Source organism: Gavialis gangeticus, unplaced genomic scaffold (assembly GCF_001723915.1).
Source record: "Gavialis gangeticus isolate Ggan-Ray unplaced genomic scaffold, GavGan_comp1, whole genome shotgun sequence".
NCBI lineage: Eukaryota > Metazoa > Chordata > Crocodylia > Gavialidae > Gavialis > Gavialis gangeticus.
The window spans coordinates 61,624,845-61,647,485 of NW_017728994.1; the positions used below are offsets into that span (position 1 = coordinate 61,624,845).

Genomic DNA, 22,641 nt, shown 5'->3' on the forward strand with positions numbered 1-22,641 from the left:
AGGAGGCTGGATGTACACCTTGCTGGGGTCGTTTGACCCCAGTACTCTTTCCTGCCATGGTAGGGGGTCGGACTCGATGATCTGCTCAGGTCCCTTCCGACCCTAGAAACTATGAAGTATGGTTTAAACAGGGACTATGGATTCTTAGCCCATTAGCTGGATTAGTTTTTGTGACTCCTTTGTACCGTCAAGTGTGTAGCTTATATGTTTGCCTCTCCTGTTCCCTCTCCCACCTCTCCTCTCTGTGCTTCCCTTCTCTGCTTATGTATTCAAATTTCTCTCTCCTTATACACAGGTTTATGCCCATTCTTTTATAGCATCTAATGAAGTGAATTTCAGTCCACAACAGCTTGCTATAGAAACAAACACACATTCACTCATGCACCCACACACACACTGATTAGTCTATAAGTTGCAAATCTACTCTGCCTTCTATGAGTACTTGTACCCTAGTGATTCTTGGCTGCCATAACCAGGATTGATGTACCACCAGGACTGCCCTAAATGGAGAAAGGCAAGAGCAATTTTGTGTCACATCTTGAGCTGAGCTGAGCTCACAACCCTTTATCCATAGTTGAAAACTGAGGGCACACTGTTAATCATTCATTTGATCCTCAATTGTTTTATTTAATATACTGATATCAGAGTGAGTCATACTTAATTCACAATCAATCAGTTATTCCAGAACTGAGTTTTTATACACACTTCAAATATATTATTTTCCCAACAGTATCAGTCCAAGAAGTAAATTTAAATGTGCATAAGATTTATAATTCTATTTTCTGTTAGCAATATTGGAATAATCTGAGTGATTTGTGAACATGTCACAGCTGAAGAGGCAATAATAGTAATGGCTAAGAATGAGTTCCAGTCCCTATTGTAAACCCTTATTTCACATCATAATTAATCATATGATTTATTTCCTCACTTCTAATATTGTACATTCACTAATACAAAGGAATATGTCTATTTTACAGTTGTTTTACCACATTATTGTTTTAACACAGAAACTAGTAGTAATAACCGTTAGCAGTAATCTAGTCCTTGTTAAAATTTAGCCACGTATAAAATCTATGAAATAAAATCGGTACCAACCCTATCCGAATAGTGAGAAAACTGAGGCACAGGCTAAGTGGCCTGCTTTCACGCAACGATTTCATAATGGGATTAGTCTATCATGTACACTTCATGCAGCAGTGCCTACCATTTTTAAAACTGACTTCTGAATTCCATTGTAACATCCTAATTGCTTTTTTGCACTATTATCTTTCTAAATAAATTCCTTTTGGAATGAAGTTTTTCTTACTGCAACTCAAGCTCAGGTCACAGTTGTGTATGTTCAGAAAGTCTGAGCATAATTGGCCCTGTCACTTGACTTACACTTAAACATACACGTGCATGCACACCTGCTTCCAGGTTCTCATCAACTGTATTGTGTCTTGATAATGGTTGTAAGTAGTAACAATAAACTTAGATTTGTATAATTCATGCAGAACAGGGAAACAAGCCAACTTGGAAGAAACTTCATTTAAACACTTTTAAAACTCAAATTTATAAATGTGCAAAAGGCTTCATATAGTGTGCTATTACGTTATTTCTGATCATACTAAAAAGTTGGAATGAGCAGAAATTTGGTAGTTTGGCTCTGAATCAGTGTAAATATGGAGACAGTTAAACTGAATGGTTGAGGATTTGAAATTGCTGCACTCAGAAACTATTGTCGACAGCAGTCTGGTTACACAGGTGTCAAGCCAAGTAGCCGCAGATAAAAAAACACATCTGTGCCCCTTATTTTGTAAATGATTATGTACATGCCTAGTTCTTTGCATAAGTACTTCCACTGCAGTCTTTGGAATGCTCTGTTCAGCAGTTAGGTTAGTATACTCACCTGGAAAAAGAAAGTCTTTGCTTGAAGGACTATTCAACATGAAATCTATAATTTGTCCTTGGAGTCTACGTGAGCAGTACTATTGACTTCAATGGAATAATTCAGCTGGTGAAAGTTTTTCACATGATAAATATTTAAGAAGTTTATATTCCCTCTTCCTGGCTTCCCCATGCTCTGACTGCGAACAAACATTGTCCTTATGCCTTTGCAGACATGTACCACAGGTTGAGGCACAGCACCAGGGACCCCAGATTAGGCTCCTAAAGCCCTGGGAGCTTCAGGCACCCAACCCTACAAGGCAATGTCAGTAGACACCAATGAAGCAGATCAGCTGTGCCAGGATACATGATACAGAATAGATGATTCTCATCCAAAGACAACATCTGTTTATACCCTTCAAGAACATTTCTGGAAATTTTTCAACCCTCATACTGAGAACTCAAAAATTAAACAGTCAAGATTAGCCTTCATAGACATTAGGACTGGAAGGGACCTCGGAAGATCGAGTCCAGCCCCCTGCCCGAGGGGCAGGAAGATATGAGCTGTTCAGACAGAAGGATCCTCATTAAGTCTGCATCCTCATGCACATATCTGGAAATGCAGTGAAGCAGATCCTTTGTCTTGATCTACTCCCTTTGTGCTCCAGTCTGAACATGAACCAAGAATGTAGCTAGGAATGGATGTTTGAGTGCGCACCACCAGAGGGCTAGAATATATCACAGCAGATCAAATTATTACACCGCAAATTATTTAAGACAATTAAAACACTGAATATTGCACCCTGCATATCCTGGAACCCACAGAATACCAAACGAAAGGAAAGGAAAAAGGTTCCTGGATTTTTTTTTAAAAATGGTATTCAACTTCGCTTATTTAAGGAAGGTTTCAAAATTAACTGAGTGGGCAGTAGCCTGGCTGGAGTCTCTCAGACATCCATTTTTTGGTAGAAATGGATAGAAACCATCCATAAAGGCTTGCTAGAGATTCTCCTAACGAAGTAATTCCCAGTGACCAAAGAACTAGCATGGTTTAAAGGAAACTGAGGAACAGGAAGTGTACGCTGCCATTTATCCCCTCAATCTAGAGCACATAGAGGGATGGGGGGCTAAGTGGTAACTGTACAGCAACCTCAGGACAAAAAAGCTCTCCAAGCTCAAGCAACAGAGGTAAACGTACAGCTGCAGGGAGAAGATGTGTAGAGACAACACCTCTTGAAAAATTCTAGTCATTGGTAAATAATTCATCTTTTTCTTCTTTCACTTCCATCTTTTTTTGCAATATTCTTTGAAAATATGTCTTTTGCCTGTTGACAAAAGAAATCTTTTTTTTTTGTCTATGATGAACAACTTAATAATGCTATGTTTGTCAGAAATAAAAACCTACACAGCCTTCCTATGCAACCTTACAGGCCTACCATATCTGCTATGTTACATTACGGGGCGATGCAATTTCTGTATATAACCTGGTAATATAAGCAAGTGTCAGGTTCCTCTAGCTGTGAAAAAAGGCTTAAAGATATTCCAAATGTTACTTTCAAGATGAAAGTAGAGATTTTAGTCGTGTCAGCACATGTTTTTCCAAGATTCAGACCACCCACATGCTATTTTCCTTACCAAGTAAAATGATCCTTGCTATGCTGTGCTTTCATTACAGCTACTTTTTCTCCCCATCTTTGGGCACATAGTAACACGTCATTTTAAAGAAGGAAAGGGATTATTATAATCGTAGCTTTCTCTGGAGTGTTCATGAAGGTCCTACAATGACCATAAAATGTATTTGTTGGTTTATTCACCAGAAATAAATAAATGAACAGCAATGCCCACATCTCTCCCTACACTACATCCCAAGAGTGTGCATTTTCCAGGCAGAATTCCTTTAAGGTCAAAGTATCATTTAGTCTTCAAGTCCATTCACAACTTGCTAAAAGTGTCGGTAATTCAGTCTTCATGTCTATTCAGTCTTCACCTTCCATGCTAACTACCAGTAAAATGTCTTCCAAGGGATCCCAGATACTACAGTGCTGATTATATGAACATCATATCGCATATATTATACTTAAAGTTGTTTCATACAAGCCACTAGTTAATTTGGGGTCAATACCCAAACCAACAAGTTCAGGTGAAATCCTTCATATTAAGTGTGTGAGAGTAAACGTGTGAGAGAAAGAATTAAACATACAAAATTATACATTTAAAATGCATTAAGGTTGCAAAGTCGAGCACTCAAAAATTAGGAAATGGTACAGTGAATCTGTTGTCTGGGAGTGGGTGATACAGTTTTTGATTATATGACCCCTTATTTTTTCCACCAATTCACTTCATTCAATGTACAAAATGGCTGTGCTAATTTAATGTGTACACTCATTTTTCTTTCTCTTCATTGCTCGCTGAGTGGCCCTGAGTCTTTTTTTATTCTACAGTATCTAGACTCTGCTATGAAGACAGAATTATTTATTTCCTCATAGGCTTTGCTGTGGTATTCATGGCAGTACCTGACTGCTTTACTAATATCAATTTATTTTCACAATAACCTGTGAGATGAGGGCACAAAAACCCATTTTACAGGCAGAGAACTGATGTGCAGAGAAATAAGGGTCAAAAGTATTCAATCATTTTGGACAATCAATTTGAGATGCCCAGGACCTGATTTTTCAGAGTCCTTAGCATTATATAGCATTTCTTATATTCAAATTATTGGTCCCATGGTTTCATTGCAAGGGGAAAAAAGCATTCTCTATCAGACAGTTTTATTAAACTCGATATTTTTCCTTTTGAGGGAAAACTTTGAATTTAGTTTTGCATATCTCTGTTCCCGAGGCTCTGTCTACACTGTGGACTTCTGCCAGCATAGCTCTGTCATTCAGTGGTGATCCCAGATGGACACATCTGTGTCGGCAGAAGTCGTGAGCAGTGGCAATGTTACAGTGGCAACATGCAGCTTTTAGGATTAGAGCTTCAAGTGGCAGGAGGAACAGAGAGAGGTCATTTATTATGCAATACAAATTCTGGTTGCCAGTAATTAGTTGCATCCTCTGCTGTTCCTATCACAGCGAAGCACTCCTCCTGTATACCATTGTACTATACAGTCCATTCAGTCCCATATGTTGCTATCATAGGAGCTTTGCACCAGATGAATAATTTAATACATTTTATTGTTTAATTCACTGTTAATCTTACATTAATGGTTTCTTACAAAATGAATCTTCTTACCTTCTGCCACTTTATGCACACATTATCCATTGCTGCAGATCTTAAAAGTTACAGCAATTGCCTCTCCCCAACTCTGAGCTAATGCATGCTCATTGGAAAAGGCCTGTTCAAGGCATTAAAGAAGCATCTGAGCGCCTACCAAAAATAACTGAAAAACTCAAGTGCAAAGGTACCTTGTGAATGAACATCAGTGCTTATGAGTGATGGAAGTACAGAAATCAAGGAAGTTACCGGGGAATGTTTCTTGCTTCTAAAAGGTTCTGGGCTGAGCCCAAGTTTGAAATATATATAGGCATATTTTGAAAAGCCAGTGTATTGTTCAGAGCTACAGTGTCCTTCTCGGCTTCAACTTGATTAGATAAAGTGACTGTCCTTTATCGTGTACTCTTTGAAAACAAGATCAAGTAGGGCTGATAGCATGTTGGAAGTTAAAACATGTTTAAATATTTAATGAAATCAGGAACTCACATGTGGTGACAGTGATGCCTTACTAGATGAGCCTAAAGCACGCTTGGTATTTCCCGTTAGCTGGCATTGCCACCAGGGGGCCTTTATGTTTCACGACTGAAATGGAACATCTTTACACAAAATTAAAATTGTTACATTATGCAACCGGCATACACACTTCATTTAAATCCATGGCTTTAAACCCAGTCTGCTGTAGGTTTCTCATTCAGATTTCCATTCTGAAAGGCTAGCTGCCTGTCAGAAGCTTGGCTTCAGCTCACCCCGGCCTGATCAAAATGAGTTGGCCTGATTTCACTGCATAATATGCACCACCTGTGTTCCAGAGGAGCTGAACTGGCACCAATTTATTTTCATCGAAGCCAACCTATATATATCATTTTGGTTCCTATCACACATTTAGGCTTTTCATGAGAATCCCAATAGGGCTTACATGACAATATACCACAGATAACATTTCAAAATTTGAAATGACATGATTTTTCATGGCATTATATTAGACATAGATACAGCTCACTATGGTGGCCACTGGGTTGGCTAGTGCTGCATAAGTCATTAGCAGCTGGAAACCAGGAGCACACTTTTATGCTGTATAATTATGCTACGAACATCAAGATGGCCATGGTCTTATGAATGCAAAGGAGATAACCCAAACAATATGTAAATTTTGTGCTGTTTCATCATGTTTTCTAATTTGACTTGCTCCATTATCTCCTGGTAATCTCTCACCATTACTAAACCTTCATTTGTGTGTCCAGTCTATTGCAAGATTTCTAAAAGCACACCATTTATCATGCAAGTCCTTGTTGACTAAAAGCAAAAGAAAAGAGAAACCCTAGCCTTCTCAGAAACACAGAATGTTTCTTGTACCTTTAAGTATTTCATTTCTTTCTCACAGTTTCTTATTTGGAGTCCACACATAAGTTCCTAACAAACAACTTTCATTCCAGTAAAATAAGGTTTAATGAATGGAATAAATTAGGTTAAATATTCTTTCTGGGAGTGTCTCAGCACTTTTCATAGTGGATTTAGTTGCTTGATTTTTCAATCTTTCTTTCTTTCTTTTTATCTGCCAGTTAAGGGATAAACAGATTTTGGGTGCCAAAGCAAAACTGAAATTATACAAAGAAAGAAAAATGCTGAAAGCGTTTGGAGTATCACTGATGAGAATAAGCTTTTCTCACCTAATAAAGTATTTATTTAAAGGGGTATTGTAAAAAAAATTTCAGCCAAAAGTTTGAGAGATTTTTTTTCTCTGATTTTCCAAGGTTATAGAAGCCCAGCACAAAGAAGTTAGTATTTGGTTTTTTACCCATAAAACAATTCATCCTGTCTCCATGCAAATGCTTGGAAAAGCAGTGTTGTGGTGACTCAGAAGGACTAAACACTGAAACTGAGTCATCAGGTTTCATCTTCCAGGGCAAACTAAGTGTAAACAGCAAAATCCACTAAAGCTAAACTACACTTTACCACTACAGCCAACATCATCATTCAACTTAAAGCAGAGCAATCTTGGCCTCTGACATAGGCACCAACTTTTATTTTTGCCCGAGGTGGGGGTCCTAAGATGATGGACATGTGGAAAGTTTCTTCTTTGATTAAAGACATTTGACGTATTTCAGGTGTAAGATCAGGTATAACGGTAATAAATCAATATGTTTCGTTCTAGATCGCTGAACTCTGAAGTGCAGAAGAAACGGAGTGATCCATGAACTTCATTCATGAATTCTGTATATGATTTGTGGTGCTTCTGCACCACAGAAGACTCCAGGCTGGGAAAAAATACTTAATAGAAGAACATGAACAATGCAAATTGCAACAAAAAGCCTGATAAACCGAAACACACAAGCTGAATAATTACGTGACTTAAATGACAAGAAAATGTTTGCACCCAAACATATCAGCAACCTATCCTGTCATCCCAAAATTGGTCTGAGACAGTATGAGTATTACTGAAATGAAATTGACTTGCTATTCGGTCCCAACCGGCTTTTGTTCATCAAAAAAAGATAATAAAATGGAAAGTCATATTTTTATTAACTGCCATTTCTACTCACCACCCCCCCCAGAAGAAAGCAACAAATTAAAAGAACTTTCTCTTATATTGGGCATAAACAAAGGTTCACTCTAGATGGTGACAACAACAACAACAATCAAGTCTGTTCCCATATTTAAATTACTTTTTAAAAATACATTTAACCTTTCCACAACAACCACAATAGCCACAGCAACCTTCCATTATAAATACAACTCAAAAAGAACTGAAATAAGAGGTTTAGAAAGATGCCCCTCACCCCCAATCCACAGCCCCTTGGCCCGGCTGGTTCCCCACACTCCTGACCCACAAGGCCCCACCAGCCCTGCTGGTGCCCCTCACTCCTGAGCTGCTCCCTCTGCCCTTAGCTATCTAGTTTGTGGGGAACAGGGTGGGTGTAAGCATAGGGGGGTAGGAGGGGGCACAGGTGACACAGCAGAGGGGTGGGGGGGCACATGCCCCTTGAGATTTCTGTGCCTACAGTGGGGCACAGGGCTACAGCCAGGTCAGACCAGCTCTGGGCAGCAGCCAGCTCCACAGCCCAGCAGGTGAGACCACCATGCTGCCATGACTGCCAAGGTGACGCACCCCATGTCCACCCGGCAGCAGTGGGGACACAACTCTGCACCACTGCTGTTGCTGCACCTCACCTAAGCAGCCATGGTGGCTGGACTGGGCTGGGCTGGCTGCAGCCCTGCACCCCATTGTAGGCACAGAAGTCTCAGGGGGCATGGCCTCTCTGCCACATCACCTGTGCTTCCCCCCGACATGTCACCTGTGCCCCCCCCGCCGCCCCATAGACTTACCTGGAGGGAACTGTAGGAACTGCTTGGCTGCCATGTGCATGTGCATGTGCATGTGCATGCACACATGCTTATGGCACCTCCTGCCTCTGATCACTCTCCCTGCTCCCTGCAGTCCCAAGCAGCCCCTTTCAGGCTGCAAGGGGAAACCCACAGTTTCCCATGTTTTTCTCCTTTAAAAGAGAAAATCCATTTTTTTCCCCATTAAAGAAGAAAATCTACATTTTTCCACAGCGAACCAAAAACCCGGATCCCTAGTAAGAGCTTAGGGCCTCAGTCATCAGTCCTAAGCATGTCACCTTACTTCCAGCATCCTCAACATAAATTAATCCATCTTTCACAACATAAAACAATGTAATCTAGAAATAATATAGAAATATTACATAATTCTTAGGTTTGGGCCCTGACAGCCATCTTCCCGAGGGGGGCCAGGGCCCTCAGGCCCCCACATACCCAGTGCCAATGGCCTCTGAGCAAAGAGCATGGGGAGGGGACACGTTTAAAATTTAAATTATACAATTTTAAAAAAGAACAGGAGAAACTCTAGCACATTGTGGAGTCACCTTTTGCTCTTTATCTCACAAAAGTACACTCATGGCACATATCCAGACAAGTGCTCACATGCAGTTTGCAGAGCCTCCAAACTGTTTGAGGTGCCACAAACCACACACAACCCATGAGCAAGCATTTTCTATGCTGCAAATTTGCAGTGTGGCGCCAAAATTTGATACCAGGAACTCCTGATATAAAAAAAAAAACACTGCAAAGAAGAAGCGGTGTGGCACATATTCTAGGAGCCTGCCCTGGAGCAACTGGAGTCTGGGTCCTCCAGGGAGATGCTCTGGCTGCTGGCCAGAGTGTTCCCACTGCTTTTGGTGTCCCCCAGCCCCTCCACCACCAGGAGTCTGGAGCAACAGGGCAATGGCAGTTTCCCCTAAGCACAGTATTTTGCTCCACAGCAAACCCCATGTGCAGGGGCACGTGCAGCAGCAAAAAGCAGTGACACAAATTTGTGCCACTGCTACTTGTGCTGCAGCAAACGCGCATGCCTGCATATAGGAATGTGTCCAGGGTGTCTACCTTGAGCAACACCGTACATGTTCAGCCTCATGTAACTTTTCAGTTGTTTCAAGAGTAGGTCATTTAAGGACAATTCCAATCAATTAGAAAGAGTTTTATGGTACGTATTTTGCAAACACTTATCATTTTTGTGCAAAATGCCCAGCTGCTCAGCAACTGTTACAATGGCCTGGGTTGGTATGAACTGCACATCAAGTTTTCTGCTATAGATACTTTCTCTGAAAATATGAGTTGTGTGAGATTCCTCCTCCATAACTGAGCATCAGTGGATACCTCAAGTTGGCAGGCAGTAAGAAAAAAGTGGAGCTCTTTCACATCTAGGTTTGAAGCTTGAGTCCTTACTCTCTTTTATTCCATGCACAAACCAGATGAGAGAGAGAGAGAGGCAATATTAATCACATCATATGTTCCCTTTCAAGAAGCCTCAGTGTTGGTGAACCTGAGTCTCAGAATCAGGTTTTATTTCCAGTCTCTTTCGACTAATCATAAACATTTTATGTGATTTCCTGCTCCAGTGTCAATTTAGTATTTATACTGCTCAATGTTTGCTATGATCCAGTCCAAAAATGTAGCTGGCTGCACTAGTGTCCTGTTTGAAAAGTGCTGTAGGATGAAAGGAATTAACACAAATGCAAGATATTATACAGATACACTCTTAGAAAAAAATAGCAACAGCAAATGCCAGAATAATTTTTCCACTATACTTTAAGAGCAAAGACACATAAAAAAAAAAGAATCAGGCTTCCGCCTCTTACATTCAGCTGAAACTGATCTCTCCAAAGTCTCTAATGACCCTTTTTTCACCAAATCTCAGAACCATCCTCAAGTTCCTCAACCTGTCAGCTACTTTTGACACCATAATTTGCATTCTGATTGAAACAGTGACCCCCCTTGTCTTCCATGACTGTTTTTTCCTGGTTTTCCTCCTAGCAATCCAGTCATGCCCCTATGGTTCTAGTTTGCAGGGGCCTCTTTTCTACATGGCTCTGTCCCCAGTCCCCTTCTTTTCTCCCTCTGCTCTTATATTTTACTGATCCCATCTACAAATGCAAAGTCAACTGCCATTGCTATGAGGATAACTTACAGATGTGCTTCTCCACACCTGACACGTCTCTTTTGGCCAAACTAAAAATATCACTCCACCTCTCCTCCATTACTCTGTGGGTGCCTACCCATCAGCTCCACCTCCACATGGATAAGAGGGAGTTCTTAGTTTTCCCTCTCATCCCTTCCCCATTACCTCCTTTCACTGAGAACAGCAGCAGCACCCTGCCTGGCACTCATACCTGAAACCTGGACAGCATCTCCAAGCCTAGGTTCTCCTGTCTAGGAGTCGAAGTCTTGCAGATTTTTTTTCTGGACAACATTCAAAGATTCAGTCCAACCTACTCATCCATCCACCTAAATCTTTTTTTCCAGACTCTCACCATCTCACATTTCTGTTATGGTGACAAAAATTAAATGAAATATGAAAATAAATAGAAAATATGAAATTCCAAAATATGAAAATAAATGGAAAATCATGTGAAGGCAAACCAAGAAAAAATCTGTACCATAACCTTATTTACCTGATTGCACATTTAGAAAAATATAGTAAACAAAATGTTTTCCATAAGTACAATTGATTGTTTGAAATAAGAAATTTGAACATTTGAAATTAAAACAGTTCCATCTGATGAAGTGTGTACACAGAAAAAGTACAGCTGGTTACTGTAATAGCAGGAAATCTGAATAAAATCTAATTATTGCTAATGTGTTTTTCTCAAAGTATTTTCCACTGAGGTGAAATGTAAAGTATCATACTGTGCAAGTAAGATTCTACCTGCTGCTTTATAAAATAAGGTAACTGCCATGCAAAAAAAAATCACTATTATGCATTTAATTTCCTTCACGTAATTCAAGCAAGCACTTAATAAACTATTTACTTAACAGAAGCAGCCTGTGGCCAGTCACTTGGAATGGTTTCAAAAACCAGACTGTCCCTAGGTTCCTCCTGGATTATTTGTATAAGCAAAATGTTTTTTAAAAAATCTCCTGAGAAGAACAAAGTAAAATGGCCTGATTCCCATCTCCTTTTCCTTGGTTTAAGAAGGAAAGCTCCAATTTGTAAAATATAGAGAAAGCAGGGCATTTGCTGCTGAAGCATGTATTCTACAATTCCTCTGACAGCTTTAGGCATCAACCATAATGCTCCTCCCATCCACCAAACTCAATCCATCTACCCCCAGCTACTTGCTGTGTGCACTTTCAGACCCATATTTTAATGACTGTTTTCACTTGGGAGCAAGAAAGATTCTCCAGATACAGGCCGATGCATATGTTTACCCAGTCTACTCATAGAATGAGCCAAACTTAGCCAAATTCATCCAGAGGATGATTATGATGAGACTACTTTTATTTTTACAGGTAAACGTGTTCATAAATACTTAGCTGAATTTGGAACTTACACAGTAAGGGTCAAAAATTTCAAAACACTTCATAAAAATAAATTAACCCTCAATATACAACAAGAGGCAAGTAATTCTTTTGCTTTCAGATACAGGTGAAACTAAGGCAGAAGTTGTTCAAAGCCACACATGGTATAGGCTTAAATTTCTGTTGATTCTGGCTCCCAGGACACCTGCTTGACAATCTAGCTATCTAGTCCAAGATTGTTACTCAGAGGCCAGAATGTCAACAAGCATTTCATGACCCTTTGTCTTCCACTGACCAGCAAACAACATACAACAGTCATCATCAGACATCATGCAACAGCATAGTTTCTTCAGTGCAATCAAAGGCCAAGCACACAAAGAGCTGTCCCTCTGAGGTCCTAGGATGGAACAACACTTCTTAAAGACAGTTCCACCATCAATGCATGGTGGAAGTAACCCTCCAAGAGCTTTTGAACTGATACTCTACTATCAAAGTTAATACCACCAAAGCCATTCCACAACACCTCATTAAGGACTACCTTACAGATCCACCAACCTATCAAGAGGCCTTGAAAGCCACAGAGTGGATGAAGAACAACAAAGCGTGTGGTCTTGATGGTATACCAGCTGAAATGTATATGCATGGTGGAGAAAAAAGCTCCCTTACCAACTCCAAACCACTACTCTAAAAATCTAAAAACACGAACAAATTCCCAGTGCCTTGAGAGATGTCAGGATTGTAGCCATGTTCAAGAAAGAAGAAAGATTGGATTGCAGCACTTTCTACGGCCTTGCATTCCTATCCATAGCAGGGAAGATTCTTGCCTACATTCCTCAATAGATTCACTCCTTTCACCAAGGAGATTTTACCTGAGTCCCAAAGTAGCTTCAAACCATTCAGAGACATGATCTTTGTTGTTAGAGAGCTGCAGAAGAAGTGCCATGAATAATACATGAATAATAGAGACCTTCTCCTGGCCTTCACTGACCTAAGGCCTTTGATTCAGTCAACAGAGAGGCCCTATGGAAGATCCTGATGAGATTTGGATGCCCACCAGAAGTGTTTGGACTCAATGTCAATCCTCCATATCAACTGGAAGGACAGCAGAACAAAAGCCAGCATTCTGGCTCAAGTAAATACCACCAGCATCGAAGCCATGTTCATACAGCACCAGCTCAGTTGGACAGGACACAGACAACCAGCTCCTGAAATGGGTCCTGCACTCCAGCTCACTTTGGTTACCACTATAGAGGTAGGCAAAAGAGATTCAAGGACACTGTCACAGGGCACTAAAGTGCCTGCTCCTTTAAGAGCAGAAAACTGCCTAGGGAGAGGGCCCTAAGAGCCAGACAGGCTCATATTTTGGTTGCTGTTTATAAACTGGTGGACCAGACTGCAGCTACTGCGGGAGGAGGAGGCCTCGTTGGGGGCCCACTACAGTGTGGAGACCCCAGCACCAGGTAGGGCGCGGTAACAAAGGGGGTGAGCAGACCCCAGCACCAGGGTCCACAGAGACAAAGGGGGTGAGCAGACCCCAGTGCCCGGGGGCACAGAGACAGGGCTACGAAGAGCCCAGTGATGACTGGAGGCTGAGCTAGGCTAGGGTCTCAGAGAGACAATTTGTGAATGCCATCTGCGAGGCTTGGGGCATGGTAAAGGGGTGATTTCGGAGCCACACATCTAGCCCATAAGGCTGAAGGTGTCCCATGAGGCATCCATTTTGAGCGGGCCCCAGAAAGGAGTCCAAGAACCCACAGGGATCAGTGAGGTCCATCAGGACCGTGTCCAAACACAAATTTGAGAGCAGCCTCCCTGTTTATTATAATTACTAGCAAGACGTGGCAGATGAGGAAATGGGTGCCCATTCAGCGATATTGGCATGGTCACAGAGCCCTAGGGGCATCACAGCCATCCCTGGGGACCCCATCCCATGACAGACACCTTGAAGACTAATATGAAGAAACTAGCCAATTGCCCATCAAGAATGATGGGGGGCAGGTGGGGACGGAGCACTGCCACCCACCACCCCACATTCTTTTCTTCTAGAACTGTTTGCCGTATCTGCAGCTGAACATGCAGATCTTGGATTGGCCTCTTCAGTCATCTCTGGACTCACTAATGACTTCCCTCTCTACTGGAAAATTATCTTCTCTTAGAAGGCTGAAAGGGCAGGAGTCATGTAGATGGGTAGGAAAAAAGGTCAACAATATTTTGTGGATTTTTCCCTTTTTCTAAGTTGCTGTCACTCCTGTGCAGTGCTCAGACTACTAGGACCAGATTCTATTCTGCCTATTAGGCATCTAAGTGCAATTCTATTCCACCCTGAAAATCAAGTAATGCATCTACTTTTGTAACACACTCTTAAGATTGCATCACAAAAAAAAAAAATCAGTGAGGAAGAGGAGGGCCCATCCTCTTTTCATGACTTGTTTTTCAGGGACTCAGATTAGATGGAATAGAATCACACTTAGATACATAACTCTACCTATGTAGAGTACCTACAGGTGCCTAATTGATGGAATAAAATCTTGCCTCTAGAATCTACCCCTCTCTACAAAAGCTCATCATGTTAAATGTTTCCAGTGTACCCAAAATGAGAAGCCCTTTTTTAATTTTCATAACACAATAAAAGAAACAGGGTGGACTGAGAACCAGATCTTTGACTTGCTGGGCAAGTTCTCTTACAACAAGACTATTGGTCAGAAACATAACAGTCATGTTCAAGAGGGAATGATGGATGCTGTGCCTTATTGTGAACTATGCTGTGTTGGTATGTTAAGTTTTAGATTTGCTTGCTCTCCTTCTAGCCTATGAATCTTTCACTCTTAGCTGCCCAACGGGCCACCTTCAGTAAGTGAAGTGGACTCTCCCAACCCATATAGGGCAGTTTCCTGGGAAGTGGGAGATGCTTTCTAAAATCCTGCAGGGAAAGATGAGTCTAGAGCTGAGGTCCCCCAGTTCTGAAGCTCTTACTGCTGGACAGGTAGAGAAAAGATGGCCACATCTCATTATCTTTAGGTACATACATTATCATACATTAGGTATGATATCTAGCCTTATTAGGTATGAGGCTAGATATCAGGAGGCACTACTTCACAGTCAGGGCAACAAGGATTTGGAACCAACTTCCAAGGGAAGTGGTGCTTGCTCCTACCCTGGGGGTATTCAAAAGGAGGCTAGACAATCACCTAGCCAGGGTCGTTGGACCCCAGCATTCTTTCCTGCCCATGGCAGGGGGTCGGACGTGATGATCTACTTAGGTCCCTTCCGACACTACCAACTATGAAACTATGAAGAACCAACCAAAGCGACCAGGCATCCTTACTAGCTGACAGGAACAAGCCATTAAGGCAACCTTGATCTACTGTGCACATCTTGAAACTGGAATGTAGTGTAGCTCTGTCCCACAAGGCTTACTATGTAAGTAGTACCAACAAAACAGAGAAACAGGATGGAGGGAGGATGCTCATTATGTGGAGTATGGTAGAGTTTTGGGATACTTCAAACATTGGGACACCAAATTAACTATTCTGATCTGAAATGGTGCGGTAGGCACTAAGACTAAAATGGCAATTAGTTACATTTTATCCACTTATTTTCATATCTGGTTCTTCATCTTTCAAAATGAGTAAGTAACTAATATGTGCTGCAGCAGCTGCTACTCCTGTTACTCCTGATTACAGTCCAACTGGCTTCATTTCGAAGAGAGAAGTATTCCCTTCAGGAGCTTGGCATCCAGCTAGGGAGGGCATTGGATTTGTTCACAGCCACCTCCTGATCAGAGAGAATTAAATTTAAAAGGTCCACTTCTGAGGCAGCTGCTAGAGAGGGAAAGCTATAGGAGACTTCACATTTTCACAAAGAAGAACCTACTCTTTTCTTACTAAAACGGACTTGATAGAGTGCAGAGTAGCTCTCCTGTTGATATACGTTTTTTAGAATAAGAAAGGAAAAATTGATATTCTTGTAACTGTGGAAAGAACTAAAAATGCATATTTCAGTTTCACAAAAAGCAAGTGAAACAAAGGATTTTATTTTTCCCCTTACCCTCTTTCTTTCCACCAACCCCCCAAAGATGCTGGCATACAAATTTTTTTGCTTTAATATCACAAATGCAAAAATATCTCTGCATTTTTTTCCTTTTGTTGCATCTTGACAAAAATTATATCTGCTTTTCCAGCTAGTAATAATGGAGAGGGAGCCTGAGATACATTTTCACAGAAGAAGACAGGCATGTTATCCTTTAAAGTAATTGCTGCATGAGTTCTCTTTTTTCAGGATTCATGTTATATCTTTTCAGAAGACCTTTAGGGGGAAAAAACCCTGTTCTCCCTTCTTTTCAATCACACTTCAAAAACTAGTTCTTAACTAAACAGCTACAACTTCCACAAGAAAAGGAAAGATGGATCATTGGATAGTCATCAATATACATTTAAACTTCCTTTTTAAAGCACATTTTTTAATCCAATGCTTTCCTCATTAGCACCAACAGCATACAGAATATGTTCCCAAACGTTCACTCTCCTACCACTCTGTTTCCCCCATGCTATGATTTTTTTTCCCAACAATTTGGGACAAAATCCAGTCACTTCAGTCAATGAATGAAGAGAAAAACGCAATTAGAAAAAAGGTGCACACTTTTAACAGCTTTTTCAAAGCTGAGATTTTGACCTGTATTTCCCACTACATTTATTGGATCCAGGCATCCAAATCTCCTAGGTGGCTTTGCATATCCCAGTCTCTATGTACCGAGGACATCATCATATTGCTTCCATTTGTGCTACGGATTATCCTGCTCAAGATTAAAATGGCAACACCTTACTGCCTCACAGAGCACAGTGTTACATGACTATGGATACTATTATTTTTCCTACTCCTGTTTGTCTCCTAAGGTCAGCAACATACCTGCCAGGTCTCAATGACATTAATTCAAAGAGATTTTGTATCAAGTGAAATGTCAGAGTTTGTGCAGTGAAAATAGTGTTTATACCCCCTTGTCAACAGTGATTTATTAAGTCTTTGCTGGTCCCTTCTTCTGAGGAAGGGCATCATTCCACAATGAAACCCAGTTAATAATGCAACATTGCAGCATTTGGAAAATGAAAATGAACTCGCACAGGTTGGGTATTTTTAAGTAAACAGTAACAGAATCCAAGTGACATGTCATTACCAGGGTTTCCCCCAGTGATACAACAAACATAACACATCAATTGCTGATATTATCAGAGGAAATAGCACTTCCAGCCACATGGGACAAATGTCAGAAAAACAAATGGAGCCAAATAAACAGTATCACAAGGAGCATAGGATTATTGATTGGTAGCTTTTCATCTTCCGTCCCTTACAAAAAGTCCCATTTCCAAATATCCACCAGTCAGGTTACTGTATGATATATACCTCCTCTGCTTCCTGGCAAGTAAATACTAGGGCTGTGCGAAGCTTTGGTCACTGATTCAATTCAGCAGAGATTTGGCCTGATTTGGTGGCTGAATCGCTGAATCCAAATTGAATCAGAGGACACTTTAATCTCTCCAAATCGAATCGGAACCCTCCAAACTGATTCGGAGAGATTCAGAAAGATTCAGCAATTTGGATATAGACACAGCTTTAAATGCTTTTTCTACATACCTCTAGGTAGCAGGCGGGTCATGAATGCCGTGATGCTGGGGCACATGGAGAGTCCCACAGAAGCGCAGGGGCCTCCCCAGTGCACTCAGCAGCAGACCCATTCGTGGACCAGAAGCACTTCCAGTCCACTTCCAGGTCCACCAGAGAGTGCGCCGGGGAACCCCCTGCACCCCCGGCTCAGCGACTGGTGCTTCCTGGGTCAATAGGAGGCCGGACAGAGTAACAACTTCTCTGACCAAAGGCCTCACCCTGCTCCCCTTATTCACCTGAGTGCAACAGGATGCTCCAAGAGTAGGAGGCTTCAGGGGCAAGTCAATGTCTTTTTATAAATAAATCCACACCATGAAGCAAGTGAGAAGAGTGACTCCCAAGGTTGTTTTCCTTCATATGTATTGAAAAGAAAATCTAAGCTAAGGTTATTCCATACCCTCACACCCTTTCCATGAACACACTCTTTTGACCCTCTCACAAACACAGCTGCTCAGGGGGTTTTGCTGCCCAGGGACAGGAGGAGTCCCAGTCTGCTTGCCCCCAGGATTGGCCATCCCAATTAGCACTGATCCATTCCTGAAGGCAGAGGGGTGCAGCACTCCATGAATAACCAATAACTAGAACCCCAGCCCTAAGCCATGGTCCACCAGGCCCACACACCCTGTCTCTAAAGCACAGTTTCAGAGAAGAGTGGCAGACTGAGTTTGCTGCTGCTGATGCTAGCATTTTGCTAGCTGATCTTTAAGAGCTTGCTCATCCTCTCTCCAGACACCTTCTGGCCCTTTCCTACCATAGGGAATGTCAGCCTGACTCCCTGAATAACTGCCCCCAATGGATTTAGGGAGCAACCATGTGTATGTTGAAAGCAGAAGTCATTAGCAAGCATCTACAGTGACCAGTGACAGCTGAAACAGTGGAAAAAGTGATCACTTAACAATAGTTAAGGTTAAATATATTCCTCCAGTTTATCATCATTCACTTTCTCTAAATGCATTACATCAAGAAAGAAATGTTTGGGGAAAGGACATTGTGAATTACACAGTATGGCAGGCATTACCATCAACAGTAGACTATGCCATCAATGCCATTCTAAATGGGAAGTGTGATAAACAATCCCAGGGATCATTGTATTATATTAATGTCCTCATAATACCAGGCTCTCATGGAGGTGATGTATTGGAGGCTGCTCTCTGAGTCAATAATAGCGCACCTGCCACCATAATGATATATGCAGCATATATTAAGAGATTGGAATAGGGGCTATGCATGGCACATCATTTATTTCACTAGCACAACTTTTTCAGCACCATGTTTCTTGCAGGAACAAATAAATAAAGTCTTTATATTACTTATCAGTTTTTATCTGTGGATTCCTAAACATCATCTTCACTTTTTTAGATGGGGAAAGTCAAGGCATGGAGAATCTATATGGCCAAAGTCATGCACAGCTAAAGTCATGTACAGAGTCATAGAATCGAAGGACCAAAAGGGACCTGCAAGATCATCAAGTCCGGTCCCCTGCCATAGGCAGGAAGTTATTGGGCTCAAGTGAGCTCAACAAGGTGCAAGATCATCAAGTTTCGAATAAAACGCAAGTATCCCAATTCCCACATCAAGAATGTATTCACTTAGCCATTCTGCTACTGATAAATCAAAAAGTATTTTATATCAGATTTCAGTTTGCCTGGGTATGGATTTTTCTGCAAACGACTATCCCTGTGAATTACAATGAGGCACACTGAAAATTTCTTCTGTGACAAGATTCCATTTAATATTTTTTAAAATACCTTTTATATTTGCATGTGAGCAAAAGCAAACATCCCATCTCTCTCTCTTTCCAAGACATTTTCTTTTCCCAATTTACATCTGTGATGCCAATGAGATTTAATGTAGCAAAGCACATTAAAACGTAATAGGAAAAAGAAATCCAATATGTTGGTATAAGGCTCAAATTCTGTCAAGCAAATGGAGTTAAACCATTGGGTCTCTCAATCTGACACAAAACCTATTAAGGCAGGTGATCAGAATATACAATGACTGCCCAGGAAGCCAGAATCCAACAGCCTTCCTCACACTGAATAGCACCGTGTAGTACTCCAACTGACTTCAGCAGAAATCTCTGTAAAGCAAAATGTTAGTATGAGTAAAGCCCCTGTAATAAAGGGTAGAAAATGGGGCAGTTTACTGTCTTTCGTTAGGCAAGTAAGAATTTTGCCTGAGGAAAAATGGAAGACTGTGTCCTGCAAGCTGATTCATGAAGGCAGATGTCTTCACTTGGGACTTTGATGGGTCTCTATGAAGGCAGAACGGTCCACCCACAAGGACTACCCTGAAGGATAAGCAGGGCCCATCTTTTCCCCACACATATCAAATGACTGCCACATTTGGGGCATTATTACAATACATTAATTCATTTGTAAGACTTCAGGATTTGAGGCTACTTTCTGGTCAGTGCCAGATAATCAAACTATGAGTGTTCATATAATTTAAACTGGCCACCCTATTTGCGCTCAAGATTTTGTGCAAGAGCATGAAATCTAGAGATTAATTTGAGAAATACTTTGCAGAGCTAAAACTTTTTTTTCCTGAAGAGGAAAAAGATGCAGGGTTTTCCTTCAAGCTCATCTGTAGCTTCTTATTTTCAGAACCTCACTCAAAAACTCATCTTAGACCCAATGGGACAGTCTTGCTAAGGCTCACAAACTATTTTTTAAAGCAGCTCGGAGTCCAGTTCCAAGACGGCACCCTCATTAAACTAGCTCCATAGCAGGATGAACAGGCACATTGGCAGTGTGCCAGGAACTGTGTGGCCACATCTAATTTCCATATAAATGTACATAGCATTTTAATCACAGATAAAGGCCCACAGTTATTTCTTTTGTTGTTAGAGAGAACTGAATGCGCTCACGTGCTTTACAAAACAACATCAGGAACTGCACTGTCCCACTACCTCACCCCCTGCACTGTGAAACCTGTTCATCGTGGTGTTAAGTGCTACCAAATCAGAAATGGCAACATCCTCACCCTCTTACGGGCACCGCGTAGCACATTGCACAGGTTCAGATGACCACACAAATGGCACAAGGCGGAGGAGAAACAGACCCAGAAAGACAAACTTGGTTTGAACGGCTGCAGAGGGAAGCTGGCTCTTGCTCTCTGAAGCCTTATTTATTCTTGTAGTAGAGTGTGAAATTCACGGTGAATCTGCATGAAAAGAGTGGGTCTAATTTTCCCCCTCTTCCAAGCTCTGCTCAGTGGGAGGTAGAAAGTGGGGACGGGGGGAAGAGAGCTAAAGGAAACTTGTCACAGCTCCCTGATCCAGTACCAGCCACGACCCAATACTACACGCAGCAGCTATGAGGCTGCTGGAGCTTATTTCACTGATCATTAAGGCATCCCGTACAAAGAAAGCATCAGCACAACAAATTCTGCTCTATGACACTCCCAGTCTGCACTCAGCCCAAGAAATTTTGGCCAAGAGAGGCTGTTGGATGGACAGCTGCAACAGGAGTCAGCTCAACTGCCTTTACTCCAGCATGAAGTTTCCCATTCCTAATTCTTTGTGGAGTTGTTTTACAGCAGGAAAAGCAGACAAATATCATTACCATACTGACATATCCCACACCCAACTTGCACTGGACATAAAACACTATTAACACTATTATTGCACTGGACATAAAACACAGGGTAAGGCAACAAAGAATTAGGAACTAACTGTAAAAATTGGGAGGTCTCTTCGGGACAAACATTTGGGAGCAACTATTTTCAGCACTCATCCTTGCATATTTGTTACTATCAACGGCAGTTCTCCCAAATGAACAAATGTAGGTGTCAGAGGTTTGAATGTTGACTGAAAAGATAGGACTAAACACTGATGCCGACAAGTAGAGGCTGCCTACAGAGAACCTCAAATCATGAGAGGACTTGAATCCTCAGATCAGCTCACCTTTTGTGGATCTTCTTCCCCTGGGGAGACGCACAGGCAGGCTCACACTTTGTCTAGCACTCCACAAATCTGCATCTGTCATTCAGAATCTGTGCCTTCCTATTACATAACTGACAAAGTGACGGCAATAATTAATCTTACTGTGTACGGAGCTGATTGATATCAAGCGGAATTAAGCTACAGTAATCAAGTTAGACAGTCACAGATGTGTAAGGTGCTGGAGTTTATCAGATTTTTCAGGCACACAATTTGAGTCTGTATAATGAGGGGGAACTATCCTAACAAGATAGCAGAGGGGCATTAATATGACGCATGATTTTTAAAAAAAAATTTTAGCTCTTAAAAAGTGTCACATTTGTCAGCTGTACAAAAAGTTGTCATGCTATGTTATTACATGTGATGTCAAAATTGTCAGAGTAGGAGCAGCATATTTTCTCCTTGGGAATATGGTCTGCATTTAACACACACACACACACATGCACGCAACACCCTTATTGTGAGATGCTGGAACTTCAAAAGCCAAGTGCTGCTGAACAGCAATAATGGGGGTAAAGTGTAGATCTCTAAAGGTGTGAAAAGATGCTGCTAAAAGGGAAGTTGAAATAGAAACAAGATTCAACAAGGACACTTATCATCCCCGTCAAAGGCTTTCAGTGATCAGTGTCAGCTGCCATCACAGTAGGAGGAGGAAAACCTTTCTACATGAATATTTGATTAAATTAGGCCAAGCTGAAATCTCTGGCAGAACATTCTAACGGTGCGGGTTTTCTATCAGCAGAAGGGGTAATTCTCAATTCACACTGGATTTTTTTTTTTGATGCTTCATCAATTATTTGATTGTTAATTTAAGTTAATTTAGTACTCATGATAAAATACTAGTTTGACAGTTCCTGAGACACCAGGCCTACCATGCAGGTGCAGCAGCAGCAAGGTGAGTTTTTCTTGCGTCTATTCCCCTTCCAGTAAACTTCATGCCATATTTGAAGCACGGGAATTCACTCTCCTTATTGTTTCTTTTGCAAGTCACTTGGTCAGGACTGCCAACACAAGAGTCAGTTAAAGCCACCTTGCTTCGTGCCATTTAATATCTAACCTCAGTGTTAAGATCTTTATGGCAAGGGCCTGTTATTGTCTCCTCAACGTGCTGAATGATTTTCACTCCATGCCATCATCAGTATGAT

At 41.4% G+C, this 22,641-nt stretch overlaps 2 long non-coding RNA genes across 4 annotated transcripts in view; one reads left to right on the forward strand and one right to left on the reverse strand.

The window, feature by feature from the left end:
* Positions 1-19,187, forward strand: part of LOC109287659 — a 23,175-nt gene extending 3,988 nt beyond the window's left edge. The window contains exons 1-3 of one of the 2 annotated variants that reach the window (XR_002094932.1): positions 11,966-13,147; positions 16,900-17,014; positions 18,913-19,187. This is a non-coding gene — a long non-coding RNA (uncharacterized LOC109287659). Of the gene's footprint in view, positions 1-11,965; positions 13,148-16,899; positions 17,015-18,912 lie in introns of those variants that run through there. The other variant, XR_002094933.1, reaches the window with a different exon arrangement.
* The window catches only part of LOC109287658, a 25,566-nt gene extending 3,390 nt beyond the window's left edge, over positions 1-22,176 (reverse strand). Inside the window, exons 1-4 of one of the 2 annotated variants that reach the window (XR_002094931.1) lie at positions 22,163-22,176; positions 19,359-19,363; positions 14,012-14,017; positions 1,889-3,170 (exon numbers count right to left, since the gene is read on the reverse strand). This is a non-coding gene — a long non-coding RNA (uncharacterized LOC109287658). Of the gene's footprint in view, positions 1-1,411; positions 3,171-14,011; positions 14,018-19,358; positions 19,364-22,162 lie in introns of those variants that run through there. The other variant, XR_002094930.1, reaches the window with a different exon arrangement.
* Positions 22,177-22,641: the final 465 nt, after the last annotated feature.